Source organism: Neolamprologus multifasciatus, chromosome 9, assembly GCF_963576455.1.
Source record: "Neolamprologus multifasciatus chromosome 9, fNeoMul1.2, whole genome shotgun sequence".
Taxonomy (NCBI): Eukaryota; Metazoa; Chordata; class Actinopteri; order Cichliformes; family Cichlidae; genus Neolamprologus; species Neolamprologus multifasciatus.
In genome coordinates, this window is record NC_140447.1 from 26,590,078 (window position 1) to 26,617,281 (window position 27,204).

The following is a 27,204-nucleotide window of genomic DNA, read 5'->3' on the forward strand; positions in this document are numbered from 1 at the left end:
AAAGAGTACAGGACTCTGACTTTTCCTGCTCATAAACAACGCAGTTAGGTTTGCCTGATAGTCTGTCTGTGTCACTTTGGCTACGTTCACACTGCAGGCGAAATCCGATTTTTTTTGACCCTATGCGACCCATATCCGATCATGGTTTGACAGTGTGAACGGCACAAATCCGATATTTTCAAATCCAATCTGGGTCACTTTCGTATGTGGTACTGAATCTGATACATATCCGATGTTTCAGAAAGCGACATGTCGCATTAAATCCGTCTTTTACGTCACTGACGCAAGACGGACGCCAATTATCAGTGCCGGAGAAGCTCCTAATAAGACATCGCGAACGCTTCCTGGCCATCCAGTGTAGATGTTAGTGAAACTGTTGGGAAGACAACGTTGGAGAAACGTTAACATTTTATTTGTACTGTATAATCTGCAGATTCTGACAGAAATCTGCAACTATCCTTTGAAGCACCGCTCCTCTAAAACAGCAATAAGGATAATTATTAGGTTATTTACATTATTATGTAAATAACAAAATAACTTAAAGCAAAAATTGGGAAACGTGAAGTCTGAAGTCTTTATATTAAGGGCCATCAGACAAACAATACTGTTTGGTCTGGGTCTAAACAGAGCGCGTTGTGTGTGACGTCTTCTTTTGCGCATGCGGGCCGCTTTGAGCGTTCACACTAGAGCGCGTTTGCTGTCGCATTTTATTTGTAGTGTGAACAAGCAGATAAAAAAATCGGATTTGATCAAAAAATCGGAATTGAGCATTAAGACCTGCAGTGTGAACGTAGCCTTTGTTTCCTCTGTTTTGAAGGCTCTTCATGTCCTTCATGGCATTTGTGTGCATCTATGTTTGTTGTTAAATTTGGACGTTAAGGCTAATTGTCAGCAATTACTCCTCTATTTAAAAACAGCAATATTGACTGTTTAATTGCTGCAAAAAGTGTATTTATTGACTTCAGAAAAAGAACTATCTCTGTGCTGGTTTATTTTATAAAGGACTCTTTCAGTATTTAAAATGGTATAATATCTTTTGTCTGTTAAGCAACAGCGCTGGACATAAAATTCCCTTTGGGAGGAACTTTCCCACTTGCTTTCCTTCTATTGTACTTTATTCTTTGCGAGCTGTATTGAAATATTGAAAAGATGGAGTCTAATGCTGACAATAGCTATAAAAGGTTTATGAATAACTTCACATACCCATTTCATCTCCTCTACATTATTCTGTTCCAGTTAGCAAGTAAACTTCGGGAAGATAAGGTGTTGGCATGTGCTGAAACTGGAGCAGGTTAATATGAATTCCTTTTAAAAACAGAAAAAAAACCTTTGCCAGAAAATACAAATTATTCATCCATCATCCATTGAACTGAAGTGAATATAAAACTATTCTATACATAGGTGTTTCAAAGCCATCTCTTACTGTAAGCTGTATACCAGGTATGATGTTATGCAACAGGAAGAAGATATTTTTGCTCTTTGCTGGCTGTCGGCTGCAATACACTCAACCTCTACTTCTTCGTCTGTAAAGCTAAATACAAATATATAGATAAGCTGCAATGTTTACATGTTTATAATCTTTTATTTTAATCACACGTAGCCGATTTCACTGCTTCAGCATGAACAAGAAGTATTTTCTTATTTGGTTATAAATGACTAGAAATTGCATCCATAAAATTCTAAAAACAACAGTAAAAGCGGGAGGAAAATTAATCTTCATGTGGATTTTTTTTTCTTCTGTAGAGGAGAAAATTAAGTGTTGATGAGCAGCTACTGTGAGGCATCGTCTGTATAATCTGACAGCGCTATGCGGCTCCTTTTTTTTTTTTTCCCCAGCTGCCTCAACCATCAAATCATTATTTTCCCAGAGTAACTGTTAATTATGTAATCGCTGTTCGTGTGATAAGATAAGAGATCAGCCATGTGTTTCTTGAATGAGTCACATGTACCGGTTATTTGCCTTTTTTTTCTTTCTTTCTTTCACAGTTATCGTGCGTAACGTGTAGAGACATAATCATCACCCGTCACCCAAAAACATCTGCAGAATGTTTTAATTATGTTTCTTTGAGGTGGAAAGTAAATGGCTCTCTGTAGAGTAAAATAAATGGATTAAATTTTTGTATGCAATGTTGCAGCACCAGTTTATACTCGGATTACATGGGATTTTATTGTTTTTTTTCTTTGACCAAATCCAAGTTTACAGCACATATTTTGTTATCTTAACCAGGTCGCAAACCTTGTCGTATTAGCTTTAAGTCAAAACACGGTGCACCATGCAGTCCTGAGTACTTGTACTGTGTGTACTTTGACTCTTATTCAATGATGCAATCAAAGCGCCACATGACAAAGTGCATTAGTAGTCACAGAAAATTAATGAAAATAAGTGCACTGGTCTACAAGTGGGGTCCACATGTCGGGTTAATGTGCAATACTCCAAAAACAAAAGAGACTGCCACTATTGTTGCACGATACAAAAACATTTTGGGGAATAATTTGAACTCTTAAAATCGCACAGTCTAAAACAGATCATCTCTGCCAGTAAGAAATAGTTCTCTTGAGTCGTGACACTAACATAAGCTGTTGTATTTTTTTTTTTTTTTCTTGGATGCAAGCACACACGAGTGTTGCCATTATATTGAATATTGGCAGCAGTCGTTAATGACGCTGACAGAGAACCAAAAATTTAGTTAAATCTTCAATGTCACATTTCTAGTTGAATTATAACATATTTCAGTTGATTTAATTCTTTAATTAAAGACGTTACTCAAGGCTTCAGATGTTCGTTTAGATACAGTCAATATCCTTAACTGCTTTTCCAACTTTGTGAGCCTGGAGTGTATACACTCTCCCAGCTGACTAATGGCGAAAGGTGTGCTGCACCTCAGAGTCCATCACAGGGCTAACACGGAGAGACAGACAATGACCAGTTAACCTGACAAACATGCATTTGAGCTGAGTAAGGAAAGTGGATCACCCAGAGGAGACCCGTGCAGGCAGAAGGAGCACAGGGAGAAGATCCCAGGTTAAAACCTAGGTCCTTTTTTACTGTGAGGCTGCAGTGCTAATGGATAGTGCTATATAAAGAAAATATAGCCTTGCTGGGTGCCTTGCTGGGTGCCTTGTTGTCCTAGTTGGCCCAGTTACTTGTGCAATGCATGTGGTTTTGATAAAGAATACAAATTGTATTTAAAAATGTATGAAGGGACTTTTTTTTTTTTTTTTAATTTAAAAAGAAAAGCCGCGCCGTGTGTGTAGCTTAGATTTCCCTTTCATAATTTATATTTTGTAAACACTTTGGGACCTTTTGTTACTGCAGGTTATTTGATCAAAAATGTAACCAATTTTAAGTTACTAAAACATAGCCAGAGTGATTTATAGCTCTATATAACAAAGATGATAGCTCTGTCAGTCTAGTGAATTGTGCAGACTACCAGAAATGGGGTTCACAGAGGCCTTTCTTAGAGAAGGGTGACTGAGCACATTCTTGTTTATCTTCTACACAATGAAGTCTTGCTCATCAGGAAAACTCAGCAGGCTAGGCCACAGCTGTCAAAGACAGTGGCACCAAGCCTTTGGGGTTTTGTTTTGAATTTTGCTTTGTGTGACTCATTGTTCTGCTCTGCAGAAGTAAAGTACAGCAGAAGCTGTGGAAGCTTAGGGCACTTCCACTTTGAGGGTAGTTAGAATTGAAAAAGCCACCCATGCTATTTAAACAACGACCACTGATAACCTGCTTTAATAATTTTAAGCGCCTTGAGGCGACATTTGTTGTGATTTGGCGCTATATAAATAAAATTGAATTGAATTGAATTAATAGCACTTTCATATAGATTCAGGTAATTACTTGTGTCCCTAAGTCTTATTTACATCGGACAGAGCAGTAAACCACAAAATAATGTCCTTACAGTTAGGGCTGCCACAAACGATTATTTATTTTTGCGATTAGTCGACTAATCAGATCATGCATCCATTGGACGTAAAACGTACAGCTTACTGCACAAGCATGCATCTGCTCTTATATAACTATCATTAGCTTACAGCTTTAAGTGTTTAAGGTATGTGCTAACTAAAAATAAAGACAAGATGATAGTTTATTAAATTTTAATGACATTTGCAGATTGTTTCGGTGAAGTTTAATAAACTCCTTGCTGTCTAAAATATAACAGGACATCGGAGTATATTCTCGAGCATCTCACACTTCTGATAATCAGTTGTCTGCTTGACGTTTATTCAGCTGTGTAAAAACTATAACTTTAATCTCAGCCAAACTGATTTACTCAGAAACAAATAAAATACTAAAAAAAAAAGCCAAACAATAACATTTTTAAGTTATCTAAGTGACTTATATATGTTTAACCTGAGTAGCGAAAGATGGCGGTGGGTTTGAAAACGATTTGCCGGAAGTCCGGTGTTCTCACGGCTCTAGTGAGCCTTGCCCCGGGCTAGCTAACGAGCTGGTGGGTAACAGACGTCTCCGAAAACGTCGGAGCGCTTTTGAAAATATGTGGTGTCTTGATAAACTGATAAATTTCTCAACAGCTCTGCCTCCTTTTCGACTACCGGGACATTTAAACTATGGATAATCCGTATACAAACAAATTTATGCTTTTCTCCTCAACAGAGAGCGTTCCCCGATTGAACAACAGCGCTTTAAAATAAGAAGAATGGCGCCTAATTACAGAATTAATAATACAGACTTTGTAATATGTCACGTGAAGATTCAGCAGCCAGATGAAGTGTTTACTGGCAATTGACAGTGATAGCGGACATCATCATCACTATTCCAATCAATCCTCTCCACACAGACAAGCATAAACACACTCGACTATCACTAAATCAAATTTAACACACGTTTGTAATGACGCCAATTCAGTTTACAGTAGGGTTCATTCGCTTGGTCAACAGGTGGCAGTATCCTCGTACACTGGGGAGTAAACTGCCATTAAACGAACAGAAGAAGAAGAAAACCTCTGCACATGTGCGGTACGGATCGGGTAGACACGATTTGAACATTCCGACTTTGCACATGCTCAGCAAGGATCGGGAGTCCTGATCCGTAACTATCTTTTTATTTTTTTTGTTTTTGTCTACATTATATTAAATGTTTCATTATTGGAAACATTTTAAGAGATACTTATTATTCTTAACATCTTAACAGATACTCTGACCCATAACTATCGTAAAATGCTACGACCGGAAGTAGACACCTTTCGCGCATGCGGGGTACCGATCGGGTTTCCGGTATGGATCGGGTAGTGACAGTTGACAACTGAGCAGGGCACTATGAATTCTGGGACACAGCTTCTTCTTCTTCGGGGTTTAACGGCAGCTAGCATCCTTGTACATGCAGTGCTGCCATCTTCTGTTTCAGTCCGTTATTACACTCTTAAATCCTACTACTTATTCCTGCGTCTTTTGTGATCTTACAAAGCTTCAAACGACTCGTCGACTATTAAATCAGTCGTCGACGATTTTGATAGTCGACGTAATCGTGACTAGTCGACTAATCGTGGCAGCCCAGTGTAAGTAGATTTTGCACGTAAACTGCAAGGTAGTGTGTTTATTCAGCATTAAGCACCCCTGTGATATTGTAGCCAAGATGTTTTGCATGGGCCTGACACTAGTTTTGACCAGCCAGATCAAGGCAACCTGTCTCAAACTGTCTGTTGCACTGACAATTGTATTTGACTGTTAAAATCCACACTCAGTATTCAGATCCTCTCATTTTCAGATACAGTTCTCTTTTCTTTGAAGCACACAAGAAGCATATTTCCATCCCCGGTTGAAAGCCCGCCTTTGTGTAATAGGTAATATTTCAGTAGTGCTTTTTATTTATTTTCTTTTTTTTTTTTCTAGTGTACTCGACACACTTTCAGAAAAAAATACATCCCGTAAACACAAAGAAACTGTCTTGTTCCTCTGCCCATTTCACCGTGTTCAGTGGGTTATTTCCAGATGAGACATTGTGACATAAACCTGTCAAATTCTTTTGGCATAATATATTGATTGTAGAGAGGGACTTTCCATGCTAATCTCAAGTATTCCAATCAGCACTTTTGATGTAGGTCACCTCAGTGTCACACTGCTTTTAACTTCCAAGTTTAGCATGAAATTACTTTGAAAGCTTTTCAACTTTAACAATGACTCACGCTTCTTGTTAACAAGTACTGAATACAACTATTACAATATTTTTTGATTTGAATTGTCGTGCTCCTTTTTGGACATTATTATAAATCTTTCAAGGGAATAATAAGAAAGCATAGTTAGTTACACAGAGATAATCTTTGAATTGGTAACTAACTTGACAAACTGTTGGTTTTAATAGCTGGTGATTTGTGCCTGTCCGTGTAGTGGCATTAACAGTTTATAAACACCGGGACATATCAGGGCACACTCTTTTACAAAAAAAATTCTTTGTCACGTCTTTGAAACCCGTGGCCTCTATTTACAGGTAAACACAATGCATTAACCCTCGTGAATCTTCATCCCTCACATCCTCTCCCCGCATACACTGTGTCCTATTCATCACAGGTGCTTGCACACACCAAAGAAAAGTACCGTCATGCTGACCTTGAGGAAGTCTCGCTCATAAGAAGACTAACCCAGGCCAAGATCTGGGGTCTGTCAGGATGATTTCTTATTCTATTTAATGGAAGAAGTGCAACGCTTTATCACTCCCCAAGTTCACGGTTTATATAAGGCATAAGAGCCAAACCTGTTTGAAATGGCAAGCTGTTAAGTCAAAAACCCTGTATACGAAAAAAGACATGTCCTTAAGAGTCACAGTGATTTAAGTGTGTTGGGAATGAATGGGTAATTCCAGATTGGATTGGCGCTCTTCTCAATAGTAAACTAAAAAGCAGACAACAATGTTTGCCTATCTCAGTGACCTTTTTCACAGAGGCATTTACTGGAAGATAAGCACGAACGGATACAAAAGAAACAGTTTCTTTGTCCTCAAGCCGTCATCAAAGACGACACTTCGGAGTCTAAATTCTTTTCCTCCAAAGGTTTTTGATTTGGCTGAAATCTCGTAGTAGGCTAATTTGAACAACAGCTCCTAAATTAGTGTCGTCAGTTGTTTAATATGAAAGTTTACTAACTTACTTTTTTCTGCAGTTAATTAATCACAGATTGCCTAAAATGCATGTTTTTGGTCCCATTCAAAAAGCCAACTTGTGCTAACATCAGCATCTTTATATGTTGCACAAAACTCTAGAAAGCGTGTCTTTACTTCCAAAACCCGCCAGTTTTAATGAATCCATAAAAAAACAACAAAAACTCTGCAAAGTTTCATGTCATGTTTCTGCAGACACTGAGTGGAACCTCCATCAGCAATGGTTGACAGGACTAACAGCCTGACTCCAGGATGTACCAATACTGTGATAACATGAATGAGTGATAATTCAAGTGATTTTCGTGGTTAGCGCCCATATCAAACAGCAGTCTGCCACTGTGCTAGCTCAGCCCCTGTTCTACTTCAGTAAGTTATGATGTAATTTCCCTTTCTATCACAATAATGATAAGAGGAGGAGATACCAGCGGGAGCAACTTCCCTGGGTAATTTTATCAAATCACCTTGAACACCTACACCAGCGTTTTATGCACACAGGACTGAAATTACACCTCAGACATTATAAATCATACAACTGTGTTTATATGCCCTTTTTGGTCTTTTAGTTTTTGGCTCACCTGTAGTTTGGAAGATCTTAGAAATATCTATACAATATTTTCCAGTGTCAAAGACTTATGAAACATGAATTTGATACTGTGATAGTATTGCTGGACATGGGAAACGGAGTATAAAACACTTCGGCTTCACCAGCTAAATTACTGAAGCCTACTTTCCGGATGATTAGCTTCTTCAAGTGTTTTAAGCTAAATGTATTTGCTAAGGGTACTTCATGTAAAAGTAGTGTTTGCTGCATTTGGATATTGTCATTGACGAAGCTAATTTCATTTTAATTAAATACGAAAGAGTTATGATTAATAAAGTAACAATTTTATGTGGCATGTAGTATAAGAATGAATGAATTAATTGCAAAGTTTTCTTGAAAACTGGAAAAGGAGGCATTGCCGATAATATATACCAGACAACAACACATTCATCTCCTTAAATCAAAATTAAGCTTGTATTTAGCATTAATAAGATTGACCATGTAGCCTCATTATATACTATACTAAGTAATGACGAATATATTTTTGAGCTAAATGTGTATGACTGATAAAATGGTGATGCTAATTGAACGGAAAGTAGCAATTAAAAATAACCCAACATACCATCAGGTTTTTGTATTGTTTTAAATCAGCCTTTTTACAAGTTGTGACCAAAACTGCAACCAAATGAATAAAATAAATAAAGCAGTACATAAATGAATAAATGTTAATGCCCCTACTTGCCAACTTTGGTGGTAGTCTGTGAAAACCCTGCTATTTTAAAATCTATGCTAATCAAAACTCATCACTCTTGTTATTGTTTTGCTAATGCTCAGCTTAGTAGTTTTTAAATGCGATGCAGTCATTCAGTTTTCCACTGCTTCAGGTGCACCACCAGACTGTATTCTTTCTCTCCATATCCTCTTACAGCCGGGTTCGTAATGGTTGCAGATGGCTAGGAGGTCCCTCGACTTCCTCGGCTCATCTCTTATGCTTTCATTACCTCAGCTTTGAGCACTCCATCTTTGGCTCTATTGAAGTTAAAGCCAATGGCTTGACTTGGCTTGGGATCACGGGCCTTTAAAATACTAATGCCTGCTTCAGGATGTCCTGTAGGGGAAAAGTCCCACACTTTGTAAGAGCCCTCTATGGCGTGTGTACCTTGCAACTCTGTGTCACGTTTTATTTTTTGTCTGGCCTGGGGATGTCACTGTATTTGTATCTCAGTGCTCATCTTATCATCACCGACGGATTAAGTGACGGATTGCCAACATAGAAACGATTCCCAGTGTTTTCTGAAGAGCCGAACTCAAATGAAAATAAACTCGTGATAATTTTATTGACCCCTTAAAGCCGAGGGATTGCAGTCATCTGCGAGATTTAATCAGTTCACCAGAATAGAGTATTCCATATCTGCCTTCCTCTTTCCTGCAGGACTTCTACAGCCCTGTTCAGCCCCTATAATGAAAGGCCCCCCAGCACCCTCTCTAAAAATCATTACAATCTACCTCTAGGGTCAGTAAACTAATAGTCATTCACCTGTGTGACAGGAAATCTTTCCCACGTCCCCCCTGGGGCGAGCGAGGTTGTGTTTAAGGTTACAAAGTCGAGTCCAGCCAGAGATGACTGTTTATTGTTTGGACGACTCCTGGTGATTAAATGTTTGTCAGATCGAAAGTATTTCATCACAAATGCAGAGGACGGAGATTACATATATAACCTGCTAATTGCCTGTCCAACCACGACTGAAAACAATGCAACCCGTTATTCAGCGCTCTTCGAATATGGAGACACAACAAAGAACAACTTTTATAAACGGTGGCGTAAAAGCGTTGGCACAAAAACACCCTCAATCATCCGCTTGTACTTGTGCCTGTGCTTTGCCTCTGGTGATTTTTATAACCCCAACTGTTTCTGCCCACTGTTGGCGGAGAATCTGTGGTGGATTTCTCAAAGGGATGGCACAAATACATTCAAAGACGCAAAGGCCCAGGGGCCTCTTTGGGATATTTAAAGACTTTGCACTGCAATGTTAAAATCATTTATGAAAGAAAGTTCATAAAGCAATCGAACAAAAGGAGAGACAATGACGTGACCCCACTTTCCTTGAAATATCTTCAAAGGGAATACTTAAAAATCAGAAGCATTTAGGTGAAACTCTTAAAGGATGTGGGAAAGCAGCTTAATAATGTCAATGAAGAAGAAATAAAAAACTGTTGTCATTTTTCCTTGATGCTTCCAACTGTGGCCATTCTAAGATAAGCCACAGCAGTGCTCAGATATGAGTAATAATCAATGCTGAAACTCGGCACAGTTGAGTCTCGGAGGACCTGCCTCACCTTTTATCTCACACAGAACACCACACTGAGCTCACTGTTTTGTATTTTCGTAGGGCAAAACAGTTGTGTCCTCTATAAATTGTATCGTCAGGTAACTGCATCCTTCCTCCTTCTGTTTCCACCATTGCTTCAGACAACAAGCGTATACCACAGGGAAGGTTATATTCGTTTTCCTTCCAGAAGGAGAAAAGAATATATATTAAAGAAGAAACACCAGCATCAGACGTCTGCAGAAACTGTGAGGTTTTTACCTCCGCTGGGTATTAATACCACAGAGAGGAAGAAACGACACGTCTCAAAAACTGACAAACGAGCAGAGACAAATCTATATAAATAATTACTAAGTAGAGTGAAAAGGAGTTGCCCATCATTCAGAGCAGAAGCGTGCGCAATATCTCCTAGAGATTGAGAGTCATCCATCACTGCAAGACTTTAATTTGAGATGTTTAGGACTCTTGCTGATGAGAGCCTGGTCTTAGAGGTCTGCAGGGTTCTTAGTTGAGAGCGGCTTGCGGGAGGGGGTGTGGGCGGATGAGGGCAAGAAATCACTGCCTTACACAAAGCGCATTTATGCAAGTACAATACTTACTGCAGACAGAACAACCGAATCCACTGTCTGATTAGCATTCAGATGCCTTAATCGATGGAGGCAAGTTTCTGACAGATGGCTTATTACATCTTAGGGTGCTACAGAAATGAACACAGACACTTTAGTTGTCACACACATACACACACTCGGACACACCTCATTTAGAGTGGAATGATGTCAAAATGAGTCCGTTGAGTGAGGGCGGAGATTGAAGAGCCCAAGGTAAAGAGAGTCTGGGGACTCCAAATAATCTCAAGTATTGATTCTGTTTAAGCCCAAGGCTCTTGATGGACACTTACTTCAAAATGCAGTGATAGGTAGCATATCTGTATGACTGATCACCGTAGTTCTGCTTACGGTAAAGGCTGCAGACTCGCCATAAATAACAGCTCAGCCCTAATCAAACAGAGCAGTGGATCCTAACGTATGATGACAGCTTTGTAGACCTAATGCTGTAATTTACCACAAAGCACTCAGGGTTGCCATTAAATGTACATGGACACAGTGCAGAGAAAGGCATCAGGAGCTGCTTGGCTTTACATTTTCCTGGGCTCACGGTCTCATACGGACAGCTAACAAATTGAAGGAAAAACCTGAAGGACTGACCCTTAGAGTGAGTAGTTAGAGGTATTTTGCTGGTGTGGTTTGGATCCACTTTATCTCTTTAGAGTTAGCAAATCAATACAAAGTTGTTCTGAGTTGGTCACCTTTGTTCTGTACTGAAACATGTCTACCCTGATGTGAGCAGTCAGGGCTCAGAGCACCAGGAGGAAGATGCTCTTATTCACAGAGAATGAAAAGTCAGTGAAAGGTTTGGGTTGTGGCTCTTACGCTACCCTCCTCATAGACACCAGATCTCAGCAGTACTAAACACCTGTGCAATATTTAGACCACTCAGTGCACTTAATGCAGACGATAACAAATGTCGTCATCGTGTCCAAAAGTTGCTGTCCCATGCCTCCTTTCGAGTTACAAAGACTTGGTGAATAAAACAAATCAGAGTGAGGCTTACTAAGTCACTTGATGTCCTTTCATTTGTCACCCATCTATCAGGGCATTTAGGAAACTAATCATATGCATTATTCTGGACATTCCACGTTTACATTTACAACAAATAGAACAAAGTGCTAATATCTTTCTTCATAGTGCTTTGAGCTAAATTAATTCTAAATCCCAAGAAGTAATCAACCATAATTGTCAGTTGTTGTGATTAGAAGAGGTCGTTAAAAAACAAGACATGCTCATCATAATTTTGTTGGTCATTGAGACCTGATTGAATCCATGTAAAAAGAAGGCAGTGTGGGGATCTGAAATCTGCAAGGATGCCGCTTATTCCCGTTGCAGACAAATTTCACTTATGTAGGGCAATGCTGAAACTCTAAAACAAAATATGCAAACCTGACATTGTTTCATTCTTAAAAAAAGTTGTTCATTTATTTCCTATAGATTGCCTGTCGTTTGGAAATTGTTTCCTTCCACCTCACGCTGTCTCCAAAGTGGCTAAAATAATTGTCCTAATATGCACCTGAGTCAGCAGATATCACTGTCATCACTTAATATACCATAAGTATACTGCATGCCTCTTCATTTATCCCCTCTAATGCAGTTATAATACCTGAGTGGTTGGTGGCTGCATGCCCTGAATGCTCATTTTCTGCACAGTAGCCTCTGTGTACTCAGAGGGTCCAGCTCCTCTTTTTCCTCTGGAAGTGGACTCCTTGGAGCGTAATTTGATTATTCCAAAGCAGGTGTTTTCAGCTGAATGCTGATAAGAAGACTCAGCTCCTCTGACACTAAAGTGAGTTACATTAGACGTGCTTAAAGTAGAGGAAGGCAAGAGACTTTTTTCTTTTAATCTAATCTGTAAGTAAAGCTGGGATTGACTTTGAAAAGCTGTGCTTGAATTCAAAAGGTATCGCTTTAGACTGAAATGATGTTACACAGAGAGATTGGGAAGCTTGTGATCTTAATTATTGCTGCTGCAATAAAAATGACGCACATTGCTTCAGAAGTCCGGTAAGTCCATTGTGTCTGTGTCTGTCCACTGCATGATCTCGTCTGAGAAATGCAAATTTGATGCAATTACAAATCACAGTGGTCCTGCCGATGTAACGATCAGATGTATATATTTAATGCAAATGTCTCAGCATTGCTGAAGGGTACATTTCCATATTTTGTGGCCTAAGATTTCCCTTCTAGCTCATCCAAATAAGCATCTGTTATGCGAAATGGGGGCAAGGTTGCATCTGCAATCCCATGTTTCTCAGCAAATCAGATTCTGTCAAGCCTATCTGATATCCTCTTAGATTGTTCTCCCTAATCCCTTTCCACACCACGAGAATGGCCTTACCAACTAATAATGTTGCAGATATACACTAATCAAACAAAAAGAATAATCTCAAGCTTGTGATTGAGCCATCAGACCTTGTGTGCTTTTACTCTCAGCTAAAAACGTTGATATTAGTGCTAATTTGAAGCTATTAATTTAAATATTTTACCATAGTTTTATTTTTTAGGAAGGAAAACATGGTCATGTTCATGTTTTTTTTTTTTTTTTTTTTTTTTTGGGGGGTGGGGGGGGGGGGGGGGGGGGTATTTTGAAGTCACAAGGAAAACTTGCCAAAGCCACTTGACACACCATGGTGTGTTAATCAGTGTTGAGCACCCTCCAGTACACAGAGTTGAAAACCTTCACAGTCTTTTGTATGTAGACGAGCTGAAATAACGGAGACCTACAAACGGGGTTAGCACACTCAGAGTGAAGCGTTCCCTGACATGTGTCTAATTGACACTCACTGAATTCTCATTTAATTCTGGGAGACGTGACAGAGAGTGCAAGAGGCAGACAACTAAATGTCTGCCGTCTTAAACGGCATTACAACACTGTCAAGGGCACTGCCGATCCAAATTTCATCCCACTTAACCAGCTTTTGCAAACAAGAGTCTCAACTGTGTGTCTCAAAGAAACGGCGACAGTGACTTAATCGAATAAAGCGCCGTCTATTCTGTGAAGCTCTGTCAACAAGCTGTAAAACGAGTCCCAACTAAACCAAGTAGCTGCAGAGTTGCTGGAAATCAGTTTGAATTAGATGGAGGCGAAAACTAGGATGTGAAATGCATAGAGGCAGAGTGAAAAATATCTCAAGGAGAAGATGCACTTACCTTTAGTGGTAACTTTAGAGCGGAGTCGTAGCCGGCTTAATCCAAATTCTCACTGAATCAAACTGTCCTCCCACCTTTATGCAAGAGCAAGCTCTATCCTTCTCCTCCTTTTAATTCCCTCTCTCACCCTGCTTTCCTCCTTGGTGCCTTTCTTTCATTATCCCGCTCTCTGTGTACACTTTGAGCCCACGCTGGATCAGAACAGATGCTTATGAGTGAACGCGCTACGCGAGGCACTGAGACAGCAGCTTTGGAATAGCTGGAGAATTACACAGGAGCTGTAGCAAAGCCGAGTGTGTCCGTACCGTTACAAGGTGACGACTGAGGGAGGGCGAACGAGTCAGTGAGCAGTGAAGTGAGAGAAGAAGCTAGTGTGTGAGTCTGTGCGTGTGTGTGTCGGAGAGTGAGAGAGGAAGTGTGTGGAGGAGTGAGAGAGCGAGGGAAAGAGACAGGGAGAGCGTTTGTGAGCGCTGCTGGCTTCAGTGGCGAGCAACGGTCGTGATTGCATTGGTGCAAGAGAGTAGAGCAACACCTCTCTTCAAAACCCTTTCCCCTCCCCATCAGGTCCCCTGAGTACCGGGGATCTTCATCATCAAGCAGATTAAACCGACTAGTAAGCACCCCACCCCCAAAACTCCCAATGACACACACACAGAGGCAATGGTGCGTGCTGTGGTCCCTGGGGATATTCTAATCAGAAAGACGGTTGGAGATGCTTCCTTTGTCCAGAGCTCATGTGGATGTTGAGCATTTAAAGTTCAACTGAAATTAGATGACTTATTTGTATTTGCAAACAGAAGTGAGTTAATCATTTCTTTAAAAAGAAGATTCACGTAGATCTGTGTGCGTTTGGTTTTCTGAAGTTGTTGGGACTGTTGGGCAGTGCTTTGAAGAGTATAGTGTTGGGTGGGGTCATTATCCTGGCCTGAGTGGCAGCTGAACCGGCCAGATGGAGGTGTAGTGTAAATAAACTCGCAAGCTAAAACTGAAATTTGCCAAATCACCAAAACTGCATTTGATGATTCATTTTAAGAGGTGAAAAGAAAGTCTTCATTATTATTGTTTTTGCACATGAAATCTAGTGTTGTTCATGCATAGCAATGATGTAGCCTTCTGCAAATCCATCAAGCTGGTTTTTGCAGTGTATGGAAAATTTTAATGTAATTTTAATTTAATTTAATTTATTTAGGACAGTGCATGTTAATCAACATAAATGTAAAAAAGATTACATGAATTTAAACATACCAGATTATAGCCAAGGGCTAATTTCCATCTGTTGTCCTTAAACATGGGCCCCAGGAACAATTTCTATTTTTTTAATTTATTCCATATTTGAAAAAAATCCTTTCTTACAGCAGTAAAAAAAATTAATTATGTAATTACACATAAATACCTTTAAAAAAGTGGAATGGTATATAAATAAATTAAATACAGTATGAAAAATCAAATGTTAAATCTCTCTATATAAAACAAGCATGTCAAAATCAGGAAGTTGAGTAAAAACTGCCACTATTAGATGGCATTAAGTGGCTCAGTATATCACTGTAAAGTATAGTAGACCTTGTAGTTCAGTAAAGTGTTGCAATGAAATAAAAACTACAAAATTAAAGCAATGAGTTGACAGAACTATTGGGCTCTATTAACTAAATTTGTTTTTCTTTTCTTTGCACCACCAGACCCTGATCATATATGACTAGTAAATGCAATACCATGGCAACATGTTAAGCTTTGTAGAACAAAGCACCATTGTGGAGGTCTCCATTTTCATGTCTGAGCTAGTAGGCTACCCCCAGAGCTTGTACTGTGGTTTATACTATGCATCAGTGTAAATATGTACATCTTCAGGGGTAGATTGTGGACGAAGTTGTGAAATATGTCTTTATGTGGCTGCCAGCTTTCAAAAAAATGCAATAACATACAGTGGTACAGGGAATGCCCACAGTGAAAATAAGGTGAGGGAATCCAGTCAGAAAAGGAGGTATCAGCTGGTTACTGCTAATAGCCATAAACACTCAAAGAGAAAAAGCTAATAAAGAAACCCAACATCTCCCGCTTCTATTCCCAACAGATATCGCCAAAGAAAAAGAATTACATCATCTAAACATCAAAACTTCACAGATGCCTCTGAAGTATAGCAGTTGTCACTGCCGGTGACCTAAATTCTCTTTATTTTCATGTGTGCATGATTTTAATGCACTTATGCTTGGCTTTCTTGGCCACGCAGAGCGCAGATGTCATCTTGCCTCTCTCAGGCATATTGAAGAGCAACGGCTCGCTTTAACCTTTAAAGTTAGACCGAGATATGGTGGGAGAATCAAAGGTGACACACATCACTCTATGGAAAAAGGTTATTGAGGCATTAGCATTTAGTCCTCTCAATATTTCATTTTGAATGTCTTAAAGAGAGACAGGACTCGTGGTAAGACTATATTTCCTTTTCTGTCCATTTCATTGCATTTTTTTTTTTTATTACAAACTCTAAAAGTCTGTGCTTTTAATTTCAGAAAAACAAAGATTTTTCAGCATATACAAATACCTTCTGAAAATACAGGATTAAGATCGCCCCCTTTAAGATACCCACGGGTAGAATAAATTCTAAGTCACATTACAACAAAACATATCTCAACTTAGACACATTGATGGTTTTTCATATAATGTGTCACCTGTCTGTAGTTTAGCCTTTTTTAGAGAAAGTAATTGCCTTCAAAGTGCAAAATAGTGCATTACATCAAGACTCCCCTGTTAACTGTAATTAGTCAGTCATCCTGTTTCAATTTCATTTCATTGTTTTTGTACAATAGGTGGCAATATCAAACTAGGCAGAAGAAAGTAAAATAAATAAAAATAGTAATAATAAATGACAACAAAGTCTTTGTCTTCCTTTTTGCCGTAGTTTGTATTACTTCCTGAATGGAGACAACAGAAAAAAAATGTCTTTCTAAAAGGCTAAAGGCTGTGTTTGAATATAGTTATGTAGTATTTTTGCACTCAGCACTCCTGGCTGACAACCCTGCTCCCAGATCAACTCTGTCCAGATGGCATGGCATGGCCCTAGAGAACTCCATTTTTAATCCTCTTGGCACAAGCTTTGCAAAGCAAGAGGCTGAACGGATGCTTGGAGTCAGGCGTCAATCAGGGCATTTCAGACTGCTGTGTGGGACACAAAAGTGTCCCACAGAAGCATGCGTAAGACAGAGGAAGAGATAAATCCATTGGTGTCATAAAAAAAGTAACTGAATGTGATGATACATTCTTACTGGATAGATGTTAAATATATTATGATGAATGAGGTTAAGGTTTCAACATTCCATTATACTGTAGATATACAAGAAAGACGATACAAACACTGATTTAATGTTGTTAAATAGGAATTTTATTTCTCTAGATTTTCTTATTGTGTTTCACATGAGTAGATACGTGTTTATGTATATGACTTAAACATATCTAAAGGGGAAGAAGAGGATAGATAAAGTTCAGAAAAAATATACAAGCGATGTAAAAATTGAAACATTAAAAAGATTTCAATGACCAGTTTAAAGAAAACATCTCTCATAGAAGTTAGAACTCCGTTTGACAAGGTTTGGGCTATTTAGACCACAACAATTGAATAGAAAAGCAGTTTGCAGTACTGCTATGGCAATTAAACATTTTTAAAGATTGAAAGAAGATGTGGAAGAAAGCCCCGCCTTGCATTCAACACAAATAAAGACGTAGTTCTATTTAAAAAAGGAGATTTTAATTGTGAAATTTGGTTCCTTTGTGAACCAAATGGAAACCAAAACCAGACAAGAACTTGTGCCATTCAAATAAAGTTAATTTGTAAAGCTCCTATAAATGGCAAAATGTGCTTAAAAACCATTTAGTTTGATGCTCAGGGATTGATAACTTATTATATTGATTTGTTCTTTCCAAATATTAAATGATGGTGTAGCTATAGTGGGCATGAGATTTATTCATGAACTTTTCTTTGGCCACCAGGTCTGATGTTTCATATTATAATGTTTTTATTTAAAAGCTCATAGATTAACAATGTGGTGTATAAACAAAGGCAGGGTGATATTTCAGATATTTTCAGTAATCTTTTTCTTTTTTTTCTTTTTTTGTAGAAATTTGTCCATATTATTTACAAAATATTTAGATTCATTTGTACTTTATTTTTCTGGAGCATGACTAGGATGAAGAAGGTCACATAGAGAGGGATTTGTTGCAGGACAACAAGGACCCAGGTGTAGTTGTTATTAGAGGCTAAGCTAATGGAAACACCAGTCTGCTTCTTGCCGGATCATGAAGCCGAAGAAGAGGCGAGCCTGTCCTGAGGGAGGTCTAGCCCAGAAGTGGGCATCTGGAGCCTTTGTCTGCCTCCCCCACTCTGACTCACTGTGTTTACTAGTAGGAGAGAGACAAGCTTTATCCTCAACACAGCCCATGTGTAGATACAGATTTCTGTATAAAATAAATAAATAAAACTGAACCTAAATAACCAGTTTTTTTAATTTAGCTGTGATTGTGTTCTGTGTAGAAAGAATACTTGATCCAGGCTCCATCTTTGCTCACAGGCTGTGACATTCTCCCTTACAAAAAAACAATGATTAGTTAGTTTAATATATATTCCAGTGAGAAGCTATTTATGACAATGATGCAGTATACCTTATAATATAGGTTTTATTAAGAAAACATTTCATACCTAGACAGGGCAGTCTTCATTCTAGTGAACCAATTTGAAAGCATTTTTTTTTTTTTCATCTCTTTGCCTTTTGGAGTTGCATTTGATTCTGAGATCCACATCCACAGCGTTAAATCACAGCGGGATAATCTTTCATTAAAGCTCTTCATATAAAGCAGGCTCTTCACAATCAAGACCAGAAGGAGAGTGGGGGGAGTTTTTAAGGAAAACTCAAATACTGAATACTGATCACAGTAGCAATGCTGCATTGATCTGAACGGAGACCTAATTAAAACAGCCGTGTGTTTCAGAAAGTTGCTTGAACAGAGTGAGCCAGAGTCTGACAATGCCCCTGCAATACAGGTTGCCATTAACAACAATCAGTGCAGCCACTAGGAATGAGGCATCTAATCAGTTTCTCAAAGCTCTAATGCCAACTTAATGAAAGAGATTAAAAACGCTTATTTGAGTGAGGCCGGCACGTGTTTCGCTGATGTTTTTCCTCCTCTAGAAGATAAAAGGTAATAATAGAAGACAAATTATTATGGACTGGGATTTAATACACTGGAACTGGAACTCGTTTCCTAGAAGAATAGTACGAGTTGTATGAGAGAAAAACCCATAAATTTTGATTTGGAGTCGCATCAGTCTTTGTCTGCAAAACACAGATATTACAGATATTGCCCTGCAAATAAAACCGGGTCACATTTTACTAGGTGGGAGTGAAAACTGTCTGAAAGTTTAGGTGATTTGACAATTTGATCAGCAATCTTGGCAAGTAATCAGCTCTGGCAGACACAAGCCCACTCCTGTCAGTGCCACAGGCTGCTGCAGAATGAGCCCATATTACTTGTCTGCTGCAAAAGCTGCGGGATATGTTGTCAGGCAAGCGTTTGGCAAAGGTTTGAACTAAGAGTGGGAAGGAAGGAACACATTAAATACTGTGGAGAGATGAGGCGGGCAGTATATAGGCTCCAGCCTGCAGAGGTGGAGGTATATTGAGCGAGTGAACGAGGATGATTTGAACAGCCGGCAGGGCTGTGGTGCAGAAACTGCCTCAACTCACTGCAGGCTCTGAATTGTGCTCTGCAGCGACCGTATATTACGTTTCCATGCTGTCCACCTGAATGCAGCCCGCAGCCTCATGCTTAAGCCTATTGAGAGCATTTAAGTATTTCTCCCAGACTACATAATTGTACTTCAAGCTTAGTGCTGTGAAAAGAATTCGATGTTGTTTTCGCATTTAAAGAGAAGTGATATACTTAAACATCTCTCAGTAAGCTTGCACTGCGATGTCATGCTTTGCATTTGTAAGTCAGTGCTGTGTAGATGACACAGTTCCTCTGATGCGGTCTGCGTGTCTGGCCTGTTGCAACGGGGAAAAGTACTGAGGTCTGTCCTATTAATGGTCACAAGCCAACTTGGATGTTATGATGAAAACGAGAGACATGTAATCTCTGAGGGAAGAACGGTGCCAGGGAAACGGCTTTCCTGGATTTTAGATCCCTTCATCCCGGCTCTCTCCCACTGCCGTCACAGAGTTATTATTCCCTGAATTCCCACTGTGTGGCCAATCAACAGATGTGTTTAAACTGAATTTGTCATCTCTCCCAACAAGCCCCTTTTCCCCTTAACTGGTGATATTGTATTTTCTAACAAATCACAGCTAATTCACTGTGATTGCCAAAGTATTGTGAATTGCAAATAGGGTAGTCGTGTATCTGACAGAAATTATTTGACCTGCATCGAGTGGATGATTTTGCCGTAGGCGATTTAAAACTGGTGTTGTTAGGAGAGAAATTAAAGGTAGCACTTTAAATTAAGTATGACCATTGTTTTCAGTTGTAAGTTTAATATTATAATTATATTCAAAAAATTAAAATGCTGTATGATCTGTATTCCACTGTGCATGGCCCCTCCTGGCTAGGGTTGATTGTAATGATAAAATGTTAGTCATATTTAACACAATGTCGACATTTCTTTTGCTCCTGGTGGTCTATTAAATAAATGTTTAAAAGTCTGTAAAGCAAATTTGACGTTTAGCCTGTCAGGTTGTGAAACCATCTGGAAATACAAACTGAATTAGCATGTTTGTCTAACAGGGAGCTAGTTTCAAGAGATAAAGGAAAGGTACAAATTAGGGCTGCACGATTTTGCATAAAATGAGAATCATGATCTTTTTGCTTAGAATTGAGATCACGATTCTCTCACGATTTTCTTTTCCAGTATAAATATTTCTTGCGCTTATTAACTGCACATCAACTTCGTAACAGTTGAGACTGAACATAAAAACAATAAATACACATAAAAACAACAAATGTCTCACATTTTGTCTTTGCCGCAAAATGTTGTACTACTTGAAATTCCGTCTCCACCGACACTGCGTGTATAGAGCAGGTAGTGCAACAATAGAAAAATAGTTGCGGGACGGCACTGTGTAGCGTTTGTCTGGGTGTTGATCATTTTCCTAAATCCCTCGTTTTGCACAGTGTTGATGGAGCCATATCTTTGGTCAGGTGATAAGTAATAGCCTCTGTAATTTCATTGTGCCTGCGGGAGTTCGACGGGTATAGGGAAGCGCTGTATAAGGTTCCCGTTATTGCTGTTTGGGTGGTTGACCGGGACGGATTTTCTCCTGTCACTTTCTCGTCATCCCTGATGTGCTCTCCGTAGTTTTTTCCCTGCCAATTTTAGCAGCCCGCTTCTGTATCACGTGGTATAAGGCTCCGCCCATTTGTTGAGCAGCAAGAGTGAGCGCTTGTTTTCATGCAGATTATGTCCCGGATCAAAATGCGGTACAATTGTCGTCTTTTTTTTTTTTTTTTTTTTTTAATTGTTGTCATTTGGAAATGAGATCGCACAGAAGTATGAATTGAGATCGCGATTTTCTAACGATTAATCGTGCAGCCCTAGTACAAATATTAGTAACTCTTTTGTTTATGGTTGTTATGGTTTTCCACCAAAATGACTATTTACCTGAAAAGGTTAAAAAAAAAAGGCTCTACTGCTTTATCTTTACCTGAGTTTTGAACTTCAGAAGTTGATTCACAGTGCAGATCAATTGTTATAACACTGTTCCCTGTTGTTTTGTTTAAATAGGCTTCTTTTCTAGTAAGCACAAGAGGAACTTTAAAGAGTATAGTCGAGTAAATCAAATGAATTGAAAATATTATATGTAGTTCAATTTTCTTTGCTGGCACTTAAGTATTTTTTCTTTCTTGAAATTATTGGATCACTTAAAGAAAACATTAATATAGGAAGAGGAGGAGGGAGATACGCTGCAAAGTTTCCCAAATGACCAAAGATGCTACAACTACATGTGCCTTTCCGTCTAATAGGCCATCAGTGTGCCACTTATTTATTCATTACAAAAAAAAAGAGTAAATAAAAAATAAAACATAGAAAATAATGAGCCCCTGCAAGTGATTCTCGAGCAGCTCGGATATTATGAACATACAAGGTAGCTGTGTGGCAGTTACCATACAGAGCCTAATTTGTCACTGAAGATGATGATTCCAGCAATTCTGTTTCAAAATTGGGTCAATAAATTGCTGTCAGTCTAATTCACTTGGCACTGTGTCATTAAAGCCAGAATGATTCTGTTACAGCTCTGCTGCATCCACCACACTTGGCAAGCGGGGCTTAAATTAATATTTAGTTGGACTGGTTTGGCTGAACACACACAGACACACACACATAGGGCAGATAAAGAGAGCAGGAGCTAGATTATTTAAAAATGATGGTGCAAATACAAGCAAATGACTTCCTTCTCCTTCAGGAACTCTTTTCGCCGTGAATAATAAAGGACCCTAAAATTCTGGGAATAAATACATAAACTTCATAAACTTGTATCACCTGCTGTATTTCATTAGTGCAACTCGTAAACACACCAGATTGTCTGCAGCTAGTTGTTTTAGTGACTGAATCTGCCAGCTGCTGCTGTGCTTTGTATTGAGCCGCTTCTTGTGACCGTAAAATTTGTGTTTAAAATGGTCCTAAAATGATTTTTTTCTTTTACAAATTTATCAAATAACACAGAATAGTAAGTTCTGCTTTAAAATAGTCAATTGGCCAATTGGAGTTATAGTTTAGAGGTCAGCATTTTATTTATTTATTTATTTATTTATTTATTTGGTAGATTCAAAGAAAGGATATTTCTTGGTTATATAATGTACATAAGAAAAAATAGTTACAAATGAATTGCTGCTGTGCTTTGTATTGAGCTGCTTCTTGTGACCATAAAATTGTGTTAAAATTGTCCTAAAATGATTTTTTCTTTTAAAAATTGATAAATAAAATATCAAATAACACAGAATAGTAAGTTCTGCTTTAAAATAGTCAATTGGCCAATTGGATGCTAGAGTTGTAGTTTAGAGGTCAGCATTTTATTTATTTATTTATTTGGTAGATTCAAAGAAAGGATATTTCTTGGTTATATAATGTACATAAGAAAAAATAGTTACAAATGAATTGGGTGCTTGCTATAAATGCCACCACATTTCTTTCTGTAATCTCTACCAGAGGCTCTGCTGGGACTTACTGTTGCCTCTGAATGTGTAAGCTAATGGCAGACTGTCATTTGATATGGACTTTGGATAATTCATAGTTCATAGTGCTTTTCTTCTCTGACGCACATTTGTGCATCATAGCAAGGAGGAAAGAAGCTTTGGATAGTGGAATCAGGCTGTTTCAGGCAATACAGTGTGTGATCTCCTTATATGCAAGGGCATTTTTAATTTTCTCTTTGTACCAAAGGAAATCAAGTTTTTAGATGTTGTGCAGTTTATGTGTCGTTGGAAGCGGAAATCACAAAACAGTCTTCACCAATGTCAACAGGCGTGTATCGGACAAATACCGCCATTCTTGCATGAATGCTATTAGAGACTTGGAGATTTTAATCTGCATGCATTTTCTCATTTAGACAAATCCAAAATACACACATGCACACTACATCTGAAGTAGACAAAATAAATTGGCTCTGCTGTGAATACTTGCAGTCTCTGCTGGGAGCTTATTATGTGGCACTGCACAACAATTTGAGTGGTTAAAGATCGGTTGTCATCTTTACAGTATTTCGACACGCACTTCTTTCTGACCTGTCATGAACAGGTCCAGCCTGCCTGGTAAGGGGTCCAGTCATTATTGGACTTAACTTATGGTGAGCACAGCTACATGATCAAATAGCTTCTTTCAACAGGAGCAGGCAAAGAGTAGTTTTGGCAGCCTTAGGCCTCAAGCTGTTCAACCTTACGCTCACTAATTGCTTTCTGTCAGGAAGGCCAGAATCTGTCAGCTCAACAGTGTTCAAAGCTCAGGGAGGAACTCTGCTAATGAACAAATATAGGAAAAGAGAAAGAAGTGACTAACATATGGGGAGGTGAAAAGAAGTGGTGTCAAAAATGAATAGATTTTTTATTAACCCTTTAAAACCGGTCGGAGCGGGCACGCTCTGTTTTGCATAACTATTTTTAAATCCCGGTAGCTCTGCAACCACGTAAGCTAGCACAATAATTTTTTTTGCATATGAAACCGGAGGAGTTGTACTTACATCTTATGCCATCAGCTTGTCCTCGGTCACAGTTTCCTTCCACATACAGCTTTGCAAAAACTGCATAAAAAGCGCTTGCAGCAACAAAAACATAATATTCCAGAAACACGCTTTGCCGATCCGATCAGCTGTTTGTAACACTTCCTACATTGGATTAGACGTCAGCGCGAAGTATCGCATGTCCGCCATGACCTGCCCGAAACCGGAAGTGACGTCATTTTCACGGAAATGTAGTTTTTTACCGTCTGGGCCTCAATGAGCCTATACTGGTGTTTTTAAAAGTTATCTTTGACTTTATGACTTTCTGTGTCGTTTCTGGGATGTTTAGGACTCATATTGCACTGCTGGAAATAGTTTATTTTGATGCATATTCTGCTTTTTTGCAAATTTGCATTATAATATTTATTTTCGTTTTTCCTGCAGTGTATAAAAATTGGTGTATTTCAAAAATAAAACTATGAAGACACTTAAAATAAATTTCCTGTAGTGGGAAACTATTTTGTGCAACTTTTTTGTATTTACAGTTTTGAGAGATAAGCCTCTTAAATTTCTCTAACTAGAAATATATGTTAAAAAAACAAAAATGATTTTCAATTTTTTTTGTAGTTTATTGCACTTTTTTGCAATTTATGTAATTACTATGCACTTAATGCATACATATTATTAAAATCTAGGCTGTAATGGTTGTATTGATGTATAGCAACTTGAAATGCTCCCAAAAATGGCTCCACAGCATGTAAAAATATAATATAAGCTCTGGCGGACTTGGTTCTATGGTAGGTCTTAAAGGGTTAATAAACTTTGGATTGGGGAGCTGCAAAACATTATTTGTAATATTTTCACTCATCAGTTATAGACTAGAAGAAAGTTCTCCGTGCAACTGATCTTTTTTTTTTTTCATGATCCATCAATAGATTTGTTTTCCCATGGTCACTGAAAGAACTATTTTCTTTGAAACGCCAGACAAAAGTGAAAACGGTTTTATATGGTAGTGCACTTAAAAAACAATCTGTTATTCACAGCATTTTTATAAAAACAAATTAGTGCCTGTGAATGACACATTAACTGTATACATTATATTACAATGTAAGTTATTCTTATTTACATCTACAATTTACATTAAACAGTATTTTATAAATGTACATATATTAAACACTACATATAATACAACTTCAGTGGTGCTTATATTGCAAGATGTATGCAGTAGGAAAAAGAGCAGGTAGTAGTGAGTAGTGATGGGATTTCCAGCTCGTTTTAGAGAACCGGCTCTTTCGGTTCGGCTCACTAAAAAGAGCCTGCTCGTTCGGCTCTGAACCGGCTCTTCAGGTTGTTTTGAAGCTTTAATTAATTTATTATTAACAATAATATAAAATTATACACAAAAGGAATTACTAATGTAAAAAAAAGTGGTTTTATTTATATATGTTTATATACAGTGGCCCCTAGAAACAAAGCACGTACAAACTCCAAAACACATTTCTAGCATTAACTGAACTTCCAAAACAGCTACCTAGATCACTTAAATTACACAATTGAAAGGATATATGTATTGTTTGTGTATGTATACACAAGCACTCATATATATTCAAATAATAAAAAAAAATGTTCATTTACCTGTTACTACCACACACCAAATCCAGTCGTTGGTACTTGCTGACTTGTGTAGCCACTAGGTAGCAAAAGCTCAACATTGCGCCCAGCATCCTGGAGCACTTCTGTTGTGTTTTTTACGTGTTTTGGAGTTTGTGCATCTTTTGTCTGTAGGGGCCACCGTAAATATACTTTTAGTTATTCACTCCACATAAAATGTAATAAACAAATCATATAATACAAAAACCAACTAGTCACAGTTCATGTCTATGAAGGTTCTCAGTCATCCAGGTCATCGTAGTCAAAGGAGCTTGCAAAGAAAAGCGTCTGGACTTCTTTAAGTTACTTGAAGACGTTTCACGTCTCATCCGAGAAGCTTCTTCAGTTCTAAGGTCAAACGGTGGGGAGTCCCAGATTTAAACCTAGTGGGAGTATCCCCCCCCACAGAGGGACAAAAGGACCCCCTGATGATCCTCTAATCGCCTGAGCCAAGGTGTGAAACTGGGTGTGGGTCCCAATCAGCCAGGGTTTCGGGTGGGCTCATTGTGAAACCTGGCCCCACCTTATCATGTGAATTCCTGAGGTCAGATGGCCCAGGATGTGAGTGGGCGTTAAGGCGTCTGGGAAGGGAACTCAAAACTGGATTATAGATGGCAGAGAGTTGGTGTCGTAAACCACCGCCTCTGTTCAAAGATGGTCGCTCACAGTGGACATAAATGTCTTCTTTCACTCCTCTTTCAAACCATCTGTCCTCTCTGTCCAAAATGTGAACATTGGCATCCTCGAAAGAGTGTCCTTTATCCTTAAGATGCAGATGGACAGCTGAGTCTTGTCCTGTGGAGGTGGCTCTTCTGTGTTGTGCCATACGCTTGTGAAGTGGCTGTTTGGTCTCTCCAATGTAGAGGTCTGGGCATTCCTCGCTGCACTGTACAGCATACACCACATTGTTAAGTCTGTGTTTTGGAGTTTTATCTTTTGGGTGAACCAGTTTTTGTCTGAGCGTGTTGCTAGGTCTGAAATGCACCGGGATGTCATGCTTGGAGAAAACTCCAAAAACTCTCCTGAGGAGAGAACTCAGGAGAGTTTTTTCGCCACATACCCCCATCGCCCGCTTCACCCCACCCCGCGAGCAGGCGAGGGAATCGGCCCGGACCATCGGCGCCCCATGCCCCGGCCCAGCGACGGGAAAGTGTCCACTCCAGCGGAAACTCGGGAGCTGGCCTGATGGCCACCCATATGGCAAGCAGCGGTGGTTCAGCAGGAGTGGAAGTGAGCCGGGGCTCAGAGGCAGCTGGGCAGACGGCCGGCACGCAGGACAGCAGGCCACCCTCAGGCAGGACCCCCGCGCACCTCGACCTCCATCTCCAGCTTGGCAGGTCCCGCTAGCGCGCCAGCCTCCGGCTCACCCCGAGCCGCGCGCTGTCCACCCTTACAGTGATCACCCGGTTGCTGTAACAATAGCCTAGATTCAACGCTGCCCTCCTGCTGCCAGCTGTACACATCAACACCAAAAACAACAGCCGCACAAGCAGCGCACAGGTTTTAAGCCGGTGAGGCATGATTGTAGATGCAGTGAAGGTGAGTCCATCTCATCTGCAGCAGCATCGCAGACCACGGCCTGCCACAATAATGAAGCATTTTTTATTTAATTATAAAT

General features: G+C 39.2%; 1 protein-coding gene and 1 long non-coding RNA gene across 3 annotated transcripts in view; one reads left to right on the forward strand and one right to left on the reverse strand.

Annotated features, from left to right (window-relative positions):
* Positions 1–14,365, reverse strand: part of LOC146511685 (cadherin-12-like) — a 113,201-nt gene extending 98,836 nt beyond the window's left edge. The window contains exon 1 of the mRNA XM_085171606.1: positions 13,747–14,365. The gene's annotated coding sequence lies outside the window, so the exon portion shown is untranslated. The remainder of the gene's footprint in view (positions 1–13,746) is intronic.
* LOC146511686 (uncharacterized) overlaps positions 1–27,204 on the forward strand; it is a 66,768-nt gene that overhangs the window by 34,528 nt on the left and 5,036 nt on the right. The window lies entirely within an intron of this gene.